Source organism: Rattus norvegicus, chromosome 12 (genome assembly GCF_036323735.1).
Source record: "Rattus norvegicus strain BN/NHsdMcwi chromosome 12, GRCr8, whole genome shotgun sequence".
NCBI lineage: Eukaryota > Metazoa > Chordata > Mammalia > Rodentia > Muridae > Rattus > Rattus norvegicus.
Window position 1 is genome coordinate 21082738 of NC_086030.1, and position 10358 is coordinate 21093095.

The 10358-nt window shown below is 45.1% G+C and overlaps 1 pseudogene; it reads left to right on the forward strand.

Moving 5' to 3' along the window:
• The window catches only part of Ppp1r14b-ps2 (protein phosphatase 1, regulatory (inhibitor) subunit 14B, pseudogene), an 82133-nt pseudogene extending 75586 nt beyond the window's left edge, over window positions 1-6547 (forward strand).
• The last annotated feature ends 3811 nt before the right edge of the window (window positions 6548-10358 follow it).

Here is a 10358-nt window from a genome sequence, read left to right on the forward strand (position 1 = left end):
GAGTGGAGGTGTGGGTGGTTGGTGTAGAGAACTTGTTTGCAGGGTTTCCCCCCCACATCTTTAGTCCTTCATTCCTCATCCAGCCACATTCAAATGTAGTCCCATCCCATTCAACACTTTCCACAATACTAGGAAGGAACTTACAAAGCCAGAAGGGCAGGGATTTTGAGGTCATTTGCTGATCGACTTTCATGGGGGTGATGGGGATAAACAGGGACAAGTCTTTTCTCCCACCACATCAAAGTATGACCACACAGTAGAAAGGCTGCCTCGTGCAGTGCAACTGATCTCCTTCCCATGCCAATGGTGCTGCTCTTCCCTGACCACAGTTTTACACACACACACACACACACACACACACACACACACGTATGTGCACACAAATATATGTATGTATGTATGTGTGTGTATACACACACACACACACACACACACTACATGTTTTGTGTGTGCATGAGTGCATATGAATACAGCTGCCTGAGGAGGTCATAAGTGTCAGATCTCCTGGTTAAATGGTTGTGAGTGGCCTGATGTGTGTGCTGGGAACTCAGATCCTGTGTAAGGGCAGTTAAGTGTTCTTAACCACTGAGCCATCTCGACAGCTCCCACAGTTCTCCTTTGGGGAGTGTGGCTGTGGAGCAAAAGAAGGGATTTTTGTGGGAACTTTCTCAGGTTAATATACACCTAGGAATCATTCTACAGTTTTTTCTCAACCAATGACATTTGACAAAAAGGCCACACTCCAGGTGGCCAGCCAGGCCTGCTATATACCTCCTCATTTCCTCAGGACAACTGCAAGAAGACCTGTTTGCCAGAGGAGGTTGCCCAAACTCCATGCCTAGTCTCTCCCCAAAAGGGAAGACTTTACACACAGCACAGAACTCTGGTCAGAAAGGTCGTGATTTTTAAAAATTAATTTTCAGGTTCCATATCCCTAGTGCTGTGGGTCCCAGGTAATGTCGCCTCCTTTGATTCTTGGGCACCTCGCTATCACAGGTCTCTGGCGTGCCCTCCATATGTCCCCCACCTCCCCACCCTCCAGAAAGATTCCCGTTTATTCTCCTGGCCATCTTTCTTGTCCCTCCCCCAACCTGATCCTAACCCCCACCCCCATTTCCCTCTCCATCCTGTCTTCCACCCAGTTCCTTTTCTCCATCTCCCTCCTACAACTATTTAACCTAAGTGAGATTCAAGCATCCCTTCCTTTTTATTTAGCTTCTTTTGGTCTGCGGGTACCTGTACTTTTTGGCTAATACCCACTTATCAGTGAGTACATACCATGCATGTCCTTTTCAGTCTGGGTTACCTCACTCAGGATGATGTTTTCTAGTTCCATCCACTTGCCTGCAAAAGTCTTGACTCGTATTCTACTGTGTGGACATACCACCTTTTCTTCATCCATTCTTCAGTTAAGGGACAGCTATTTTTCAACTTCCGAACAAAGCTGCTATGAACATAGTTGAGCCAATGTCCCTGTGGTAGTGTGGCATCTTTGGGGCATATATCCAGGAGTGGTATACCTGGGTCGTGAGGTAGAACTATTCCCAGTTTTCTGAGAACCAGACAAATTGATTTCCAAAGTGGTTGTGGAAGTTTGCGCTCCTGCCATCAGTGTTCCTCACCGTCATGGGCTAGCACCTGAGTTTTTGATCTTAGCCATTTGACAGGTATAAGACGGGATTTTAGAGTTGTTTTCATTTGCATTTCCCTGGTGAGTAAGGACTTTGAACATTTAAGTGTTTCTTGGCCATTTCTCTGTTGAGAATTCTTTGTTTATCTCTGTCCTCCTTTTTTTTTTTTAATTAACTTGAGTGTTTCTTATTTACATTTCGAGTGTTATTCCCTTTCCCGGTTTCCGGGCAAACATCCCCCTAATCCCTCCCCCTCCCCTTCTTTATGGGTGTTCCTCTCCCCATCCTCCCCCCATTGTCACCCTCCCCCCAACAATCACGTTCACTGGGGGTTTGGTCTTAGCAGGACCCAGGGCTTCCCCTTCCACTGGTGCTCTTACTAGGATATTCACTGCTACCTATGAGGTCAGAGTCCAAGGTCAGTCATGTATAGTCTTTAGGTAGTGGCTTAGTCCCTGGAAGCTCTGGTTGCTTGGCATTGTTGTTCATAAGGGGTCTCGAGCTCCTTCAAGCTCTTCGAGTTCTTTCTCTGATTCCTTCAACGGGGGTCCCGTTCTCAGTTCAGTGGTTTGCTGCTGACATTCGCCTCTGTATTTGCTGTATTCTGGCTGTGTCTCTCGGTAGCGATCTACATCCGGCTCCTGTCAGCCTGCACTTCTTTGCTTCATCCATCTTGTCTAATTGGATGGCTGTATATGTATGGGCCACATGTGGGGCAGGCTCTGAATAGGTGTTCCTTCTGTGTCTGTTTTAATCTTTGCCTCTCTATTCCCTGCCAAGGGTATTCTTGTTCCCCTTTTAAAGAAGGAGTGAAGCATTCACATTTTGATCATCTGTCTTGAGTTTCATTTGTTCTAGGCATCTAGGGTAATTCAAGCATTTGGGCTAATAGCCACTTATCAATGAGTGCATACCATGTGTGTTTTTCTGTGATTGGGTTACCTCACTCAGGATGATATTTTCCAGTTCCAACCATTTGCCTATGAATTTCATAAAGTCATTGTTTTTGATAGCTGAGTAATATTCCATTGTGTAGATGTACCACATTTTCTGTATCCATTCCTCTGTTGAAGGACATCTGGGTTCTTTCCAGCTTCTGGCTATTATAAATAAGGCTGCGATGAACATAGTGGAGCATGTGTCTTTTTTATATGTTGGGGCATCTTTTGGGTATATGCCCAAGAGAGGTATAGCTGGATCCTCAGGCAGTTCAATGTCCAATTTTCTGAGGAACCTCCAGACTGATTTCCAGAACGGTTGTACCAGTCTGCAATCCCATCAACAATGGAGGAGTGTTCCTCTTTCTCTGCATCCTCGGAGCTTGGGGACTCTTATGGAAGAGTCAGGGAAAGGACTGAGGGCCCCAGAGGAGATATGAACTCCACAGAAAGACCACCAAAGTCATGGACGTTGGCCTTCAGAGACCGAAGCACCAACCAAAGAGGGTACACAGGCTGGAGCTAGGCCTCTCCACACATGTGTAGCAGATGTGCAACTCAGTCTTCATGTGGGTCTCAAAACAACTGGAGGGGGGAGATCTCTAAGGCTGTTGTTGCCTGTGTGGAGTATGCCTTTCTAGCTGGGCTGTCTTGTTTGGCCTCAGTGGGAGAGGCTGCCCTAGTCCCACAGAGACTTGATGTACCAGGGTTGGGGGATGAGCCAGGGTGCCTCCACCCTCTCATAGGGGATAGGAGGAGGGATTGTGGGAGGGAGTAACTGGGAAGGGGGCAGCGATCAGGATGTAAAGTGAGTAAAAATTCATACTGATAAAAAAGAAAAGATATGACAAAGGGGAATGAAAAAACGATCACATTCACTAACTTGATTTTATTGAATAAATGACTGAAATGACTTCAGAAAAATAATTAATCCTGTTTGTGTGTATGGATTGGGAGACACAGTCCATGACCCATATGTGGAGACCAGAGGTCAACTTGAAGGAGTCAATTCTCTCTTTCTAACATATAGATTCCAGGGATTAAAGCTTGCTGGCAGTATCTCTACCCACTGAACCATCCTGCTAGCCCCAGGAGATAGTTAAAACACAGTAACTGGCCTACTAAGCCCAAACTTATGCAAACAGCGAGCAAACTGTTGGGATCTAGATCAGGAGCCTTCTTCTTATGATAAAACTAATGTTTAAATTATTTCCTTATGGGCTGAAGAAATGGCTCTGAGGTTAAGATCATTGGCTGATCTTGTAGAAGACCCAAATGCCATTCCCAGTACCCACATGGCAGCCCCTAATTTTCTATAACTCCAGTTCCATGGGACCTACCATCTTTTCCTGGCCTCTAGCCAGACATGTGGTGCGAGATGTGTGCTACTCTGTCATTAATTTTTATCTGAGTCCCGTTTGACAATCTCTGCATAAGGCTGGCCTTAAGGTCAATCTAGATCAGTTGTAATAGTTCCTCAGTCATCAGAGTGACTGAGATGACAGCCCTGACATAGCAAACACAGTTTGTGAGATATTGTTTCTGTTTGGCCAGAACTTCAGTGGTCCTCTGCCTCCTGAATGCTGCCGTGAAAGAAGTGAGCCACTATACCTCATAGTTATTTTAATTCATTAACTAATTATTACTTTATATGTAGGTTTGAAATGAGCTTATACCATGACATATATTTTGAATTCATTTTTGTGATTGCTATCTTTCCCCCTGAGTTCTGCCTTCAGAGATGTGGATGATCTAGCTATACCATTCTCATTTTCAAAAATGGCTTTCAAATATGTCTTCCCTAGCTTGGTGCCTAGGACTTGTCAGTCTAGCACATACTGGAAAGGCTGAGGCAGGAGGATTGTGAATTTGAGGATAGCTGGGGCTATTCAGGCAGGCAGACTGAAGAAAGAGAGAGAAACTCTCAGTGTTGAGTACCAGAGCTTCTTTAAATAAAGAAACATGAGATTTATTGTCTTGTATGTTTCGGTAGGCGCTAGGAACTGAATCCAGAATCATTGATTTGATGCAGCCTTAGGTCCATATATTTGTGGTTCTAGATCAAACGCAGGATCTCCCACATACCTAGACCCAGGCTTTGTCACTGAGCTACATCCAGGAATGCGTCACTGAAATAGTTTGCTGCTTTCAGAAGCTACGTGTGTTTTCATTTGGGCCTCATAGGATAACCCACCTGAATTGATGTTGCTCCATGGCACAGCATCAGCATATCATGTCCGAGTCATTGGATTTGACTGCCAGCACCATAAAAACAACTTAGTAATGTAGCGTTTACAGTCAAAGGATTCAGTTGAGCAGGATGGCAGTACAGATCAAGGCAGATAACACTATGGCCAGCCATCATGACCCTTCCATCTGTAGCTGGCAAGGAAAATATCTAGATACTTAGTACGCTGAACTTGGTGACTTTTGTCTCATTGAGAGTTGCAAAACAGCAGTGTGAACACCAAAGATGTAAACTCCAGAGTGACATGGAAATGGATGGTTTGGGTGATGAAGGCAAGGCAAGGGACCATGGGAGGAGGAGTAAGGGCATCAGTGAGAACTGACATTGGTCTTGACACTAGAGAACTTGTTTTTGAGGCAGTGTGTCTTAGTCTCTTCTCTGGCTGTGATAAAATATTCCAACAAAACCATCTTCCAGGAGAAAGGACTTATTTAACACATAGTTCCAGGTTATAGTTCTTCATAGCCTGGAAATCATATGGCAGAGCTCCAAGAACAGGTCATATAACACCCACATCAGAAAGTAGAGAGAGACGAAAGAATGGGTATATGTTAGTCCTTAGTCCTGTCCCCACAACTATGTAGTCCAGGATTCCCAAGCACAGGGCATGATGTAAAATAGAGTGGGTAGATCTTCCAACATCAACTGATGTAGTTAAGACAGTCCCTCAAAGTCACCTCAGGCTCCTCTCCCCAGTGATTCTAAATTGTATCAAGTTGACTATCGCATAAGGGTCTTGTGTAGACAAGACTGGTCCTGAATGTCCCTTGTAGCCAAGGAGGACCTTGAACTTCTGAACTTCCACTCCTCAAATGATGGTATTCTGGACATGTACCATCATACCAGGGATCATACTAAGAAGCTTTAAATACCTCACAAAGACACCAAGCAATACCAGTATTCAGATTGCTTAAGAAATATAATGGAGAGCTGCCCCCGGGCGCCCCCGCCGCCGCCCTCGCCGCGGAGCTGCGCGGAGCGGAGCCGGCGAGCTAACCGGAGCCAGCGGCCCGGAGCCAGCCGGCGGGCGTCCGGGAGGCGGCGGCGCAGGGAGGGGCCCGAGCGCGCACGTGGCCCCGGCGGCCGCTGTGGCCGATAGCGGCCCCGCGGGGGGCGCGGCGTTGGCTGCCCCGGCCCCCGGACCGGGTAGTGGCAGCACAGGGCCCCGAGTCTACTTCCAGAGTCCCCCTGGGGCCGCAGGCGAAGGCCCGGGGGGCGCGGATGATGATGGCCCGGTGAGACGGCAAGGGAAGGTCACCGTCAAGTACGACCGCAAGGAGCTGCGGAAGCGCCTCAACCTGGAGGAGTGGATTTTAGAACAGCTCACGCGACTCTACGACTGCCAGGAGGAGGAGATCCCAGAGCTGGAGATCGATGTGGATGAACTCTTGGACGTGGAAAGTGATGATACTCGGGCTGCTAGAGTCAAGGAGCTGCTAGTTGACTGTTACAAACCCACTGAGGCCTTCATCTCTGGCCTGCTGGACAAGATCCGGGGCATGCAGAAGCTGAGCACACCCCAGAAGAAGTAAGGGTCCTGACTCAGATGACCATGGCTCCCACAGGACAATCGCTGCCCCCCAACCTCGTAGCAACAGCAATACTGGGGGACCCTGCAGCCAGGCCTGGTGCCATGGGCAGGGATCCCTGTGCCCCGCCTAGGGGCCGTTCCCTCGCCCTCAGTTTTCCATTTTGGGGTTTTTTATTGTTATTAAACTGATGGGACTTTTTGTGTTTTTATATTGACTCTGCGGCGCAGGCCCTTTGAAAATAAAGCTAGGATACAGCCTTTGGAGAAAAAAAAAAGAAATATAATGGAGAAATCCAGTTACATGGAAGATTTTATGATGAATTTGAAGTCACATTCTTAAGTGCCAGTTACTAAGCAACAGATATGACTGATATCAGGGAACTCTTGAAAGCCAACCACTTATTTATTTATTTATTTATTTACTTATTTTTGAGGCAGGGTTTATCTGTGTAGACATGGCCATCCAGGAATTCATTCTACAGGCAAGGCTGGAACTCAGATATCCATCTATCTCTGCCTCCTGAGTGCTAGGATTAAAGGTATGGACCACCAGCACCAAGCTGCTGCTGTTGCCTCTTCTTCTTCCTCCTCCTACTCCTCCCCCCTTCTCTCCCTTCACCACATTTGAAGCAAGCTTTATTAAATACTGGCTAGGTCTTTGGATACTGGCCAGGTCCATACTTGAGATTCCCAGAACATGGCCCCTTTCTCTCTTAAAGTACAAATCCAAGGTTAAGAGTCTGGTTTGTGTGCCATTTGATGGGTCTCAACTGTTCCAGTGCTCTGGTTAGCTGTGATAACCCCAGAACACTCACTGCAAAACATCTGCAATATCTGCACGTAGCAACTTCAGCTTTAGTAAAGTCACTTTCACTTCTAGAGAAAGAGTGACTTTCCTGTGATTGGCACCCATTTTCTGTTGTTAACTGGAAATGTACATTATATCCTTTCCCTTGAGAGTTATCACATTCTCTTACAAACTGGAAATACAGAAATTGAATTAAGTTTTTACTGTCTCTTGCATCCCATGAGACAGGATAAAAATTTGTCTTTCTATGGTGGCTGCAGGTGTATTCTATTTCCCAGTAATACTTGGGCTGTAGCTTTGTCATTCTCATTGGTCTCTTATCACATAGTGTTTTCCTCTGTATATATGGATTCCGTTCACACTGAATGACCAGTCACCCTACATTATCTCTCTAACTGATCATCAAATTAAGGTCACATTCTCTTTAACTAGAGACAATGACTTTAACATATATCTTGAGACATAATTTAACCTGTAACAATATTGTTATAATAATAGCCTTTTCCTATTGCTATGATACAGTACTCTGACAAAAGCTTATAGTTCAAGGTACAGTTCGCCATGATGAAGCTCAAAGCAGCTGGTCACATTGCATCCACACCAGAAAGCAGAGTGATGGATGGGTGCAAGCTCAACTTTTTCTTCTTATACAGTACAGGATCCTGGTTCAGGGGGTAGTCCTGTCCAGTTTTAGTTTGGGTCTCTCCATCGTAAATGATGTTTTAGACACTGAGCTGTGTCTTGTCATATCTATCTATCTATCTATCTATCTATCTATCTATCTATCTATCTATCTATCTATCATATGTATACTGATGGATATGTACACTTGAGGATACACACATGTAAAAGCATGTACCCTATCACTGAAGGAGATAGACTCATACCTCCTGCAATGTTTGTTGTATATATATTGTCTTACAGTAATAGTGGGTTCCTTCAAGGCATGTATGGGATGGTATGTGGAATGTTCATTGTTTAATTGCATGCTTGTATATTGGAATTCAGTGTCAACTACCAGCCTCCAGTATGATAAGACACAGCTGTGCGTGTGTGTGTGTGCCTGTGTGCACGTGTGTGCACGTGTGTGTGCATGCATGTGCGTGTGTGCATGCACATGTGTGCGTGTGTGCGTTTGTGTGTGCATGCATGTGTGCATTTGTGTGTGCATGCATGTGTGTGTGCGTGTGTGCGTGTGCGTGCGTGTGTGCACATGTGTGCGTGTGTGCATTTGTGGGCATGTATGTGTGCGTGTATGTGCACGTGTGCATGCGTGTGCGCATGCGTGTGTGCGTGTGTGTGCGAGCGTGCACGTGTGTGTGCGTGTGCGCCTGCATGTATGAAACAGAAGAACACCATTTATGGTTCTTTGTTAGCGAACTTTTCTATAATTTAAACTGTGACTCAAAATCCATGATTAACAAGTCTGTTTGAAAACCAACATCGGGCTACGCAGTGGTGGTGCACACCTTTAATCCTAGCATGTGGGAAGCAGAGGCAGGTGGCTCTCTATATGTTTGAAACATAGAACTTTGGTCTATAGGGATCCAGAACAGACAGGGCTACAGAGAGAAACCCTGTCTCAAACAAACAAACACCAAAAGTAAAATAAAATAAAATAAAATAAGAAAGAAAACCACAACATCAAGTTCTGTGAATTGATCCTTTCTTCTATAGCTTTCTGATACATGGGTTCCTACAAAATCGTCTCTAAATGCTCAGGTACTAAGTTAACTATTTTGTCAAGCAAAGTGTTGCTTGTAATTCAAATACATATGAGGCTAGGCAGGAGGATCAGGACTTTGAAATTATCTAGAGTTATAGTAGGAGTTTGAAGACAGAATTGGCTATATATCAATCCCTCAACTAAAATATCAAACCAAAATTAAAAAAACCAAAACAAACAAACAAAAAAATTTGGTTAAGGAGATGACTCAGTAAGTAAAGTGCTTGCCACGAGGACCCAAGTTTGAATCGCCAGAACCCATGTAAAGCTGGATGCAGCTTTTATTGCTGTGAAGAGACATCACAACCAAGGCAACTCTTATAAATAAAAATCATTTAATCGGGTCTGGCTTAGAGTTTCAGAGGTTAAGTCCACTATCATCATGGTGGAAAGTATGACAGCGCACATCTGTAATCTCAGCACTCCCGTGACATGGTAGTGTGAATGTAATTGGCACACAGCAGTGGCACTATTAGGAGGTGTGGCCTTATTGGTGGAAGCGTGTCACTGTGGGGGTGGGCTTTGAGGTCTACTATGTTTAAGCTACACCCAGTGCGTTACAGTCTCCTTCTGCTGCCTCCTGGTCAAGTTGTAGAACTCTTGGCTTCTCCAGCATCACGTCTGCCCGGATGCTGCTAAACTTCCCACCATGATGATAATGGACTAAACCTCGGAAACTATAAGCCAGCCCTAATTAAATGTTTTTCTTTATAAGAGTTGCCTTGGTTGTGGTGTCTCTTCGTAGCAATAAAATCCTAAGACATATGGTGAACTTGGAGGTGGAGACAGGAGTGTCTGCAGAGGCTTGCGGGATAAACTAGTCTGGTATACACAGACCCTGTCTCAAAGGGGAAGGCAAACGATACCACCAAAGCTGCCTCTGACTTCCAGACATATGCTGTGGTACGTGCATGCTCTATTTATTTATTTTTGCACACAAGAATTATATACTGCACACATGCATACAAAGATAAACTAAAAATAAATTGATTAAGATTTAGTTTACTGAATGCAACCAAAGAGAGCATTATCAATTGACTGCACCTAATTTCGGCATGTGGGAAACGCAGGCTTCCTGTCTGAATTTGAAAGGATGAGTAAGTGACACGACGGATGGTCTGACAGTGGGCCACATGCCAGCCTTTGTAATGCTTGACACTCAAAATGGATGCTTGTTTTCATGAGTATAGCAATGGCTGTAGATGTGTGACTTTAGGAACGTCACGACCCTGACATGTGGGAGGCTTTTAGCATGGACCTCTGATGCAGAGGTAGATATGGTACAGCAGCTCGGTCCCTATCCTCTTTCTCTGCTTCTGTCTTCATGGTGTTCTGATTCCAGCTGAACTGTATAAGTGTTTTGTAGAATACTCACAGATTATTCCAAACTGGTGTGTTTTCCATATCCTGTAAGGAGAATGTCCAGTACAGTTTGACTGGACCTTCTTTATTAAAAAGAACATACTACAAGCCAGG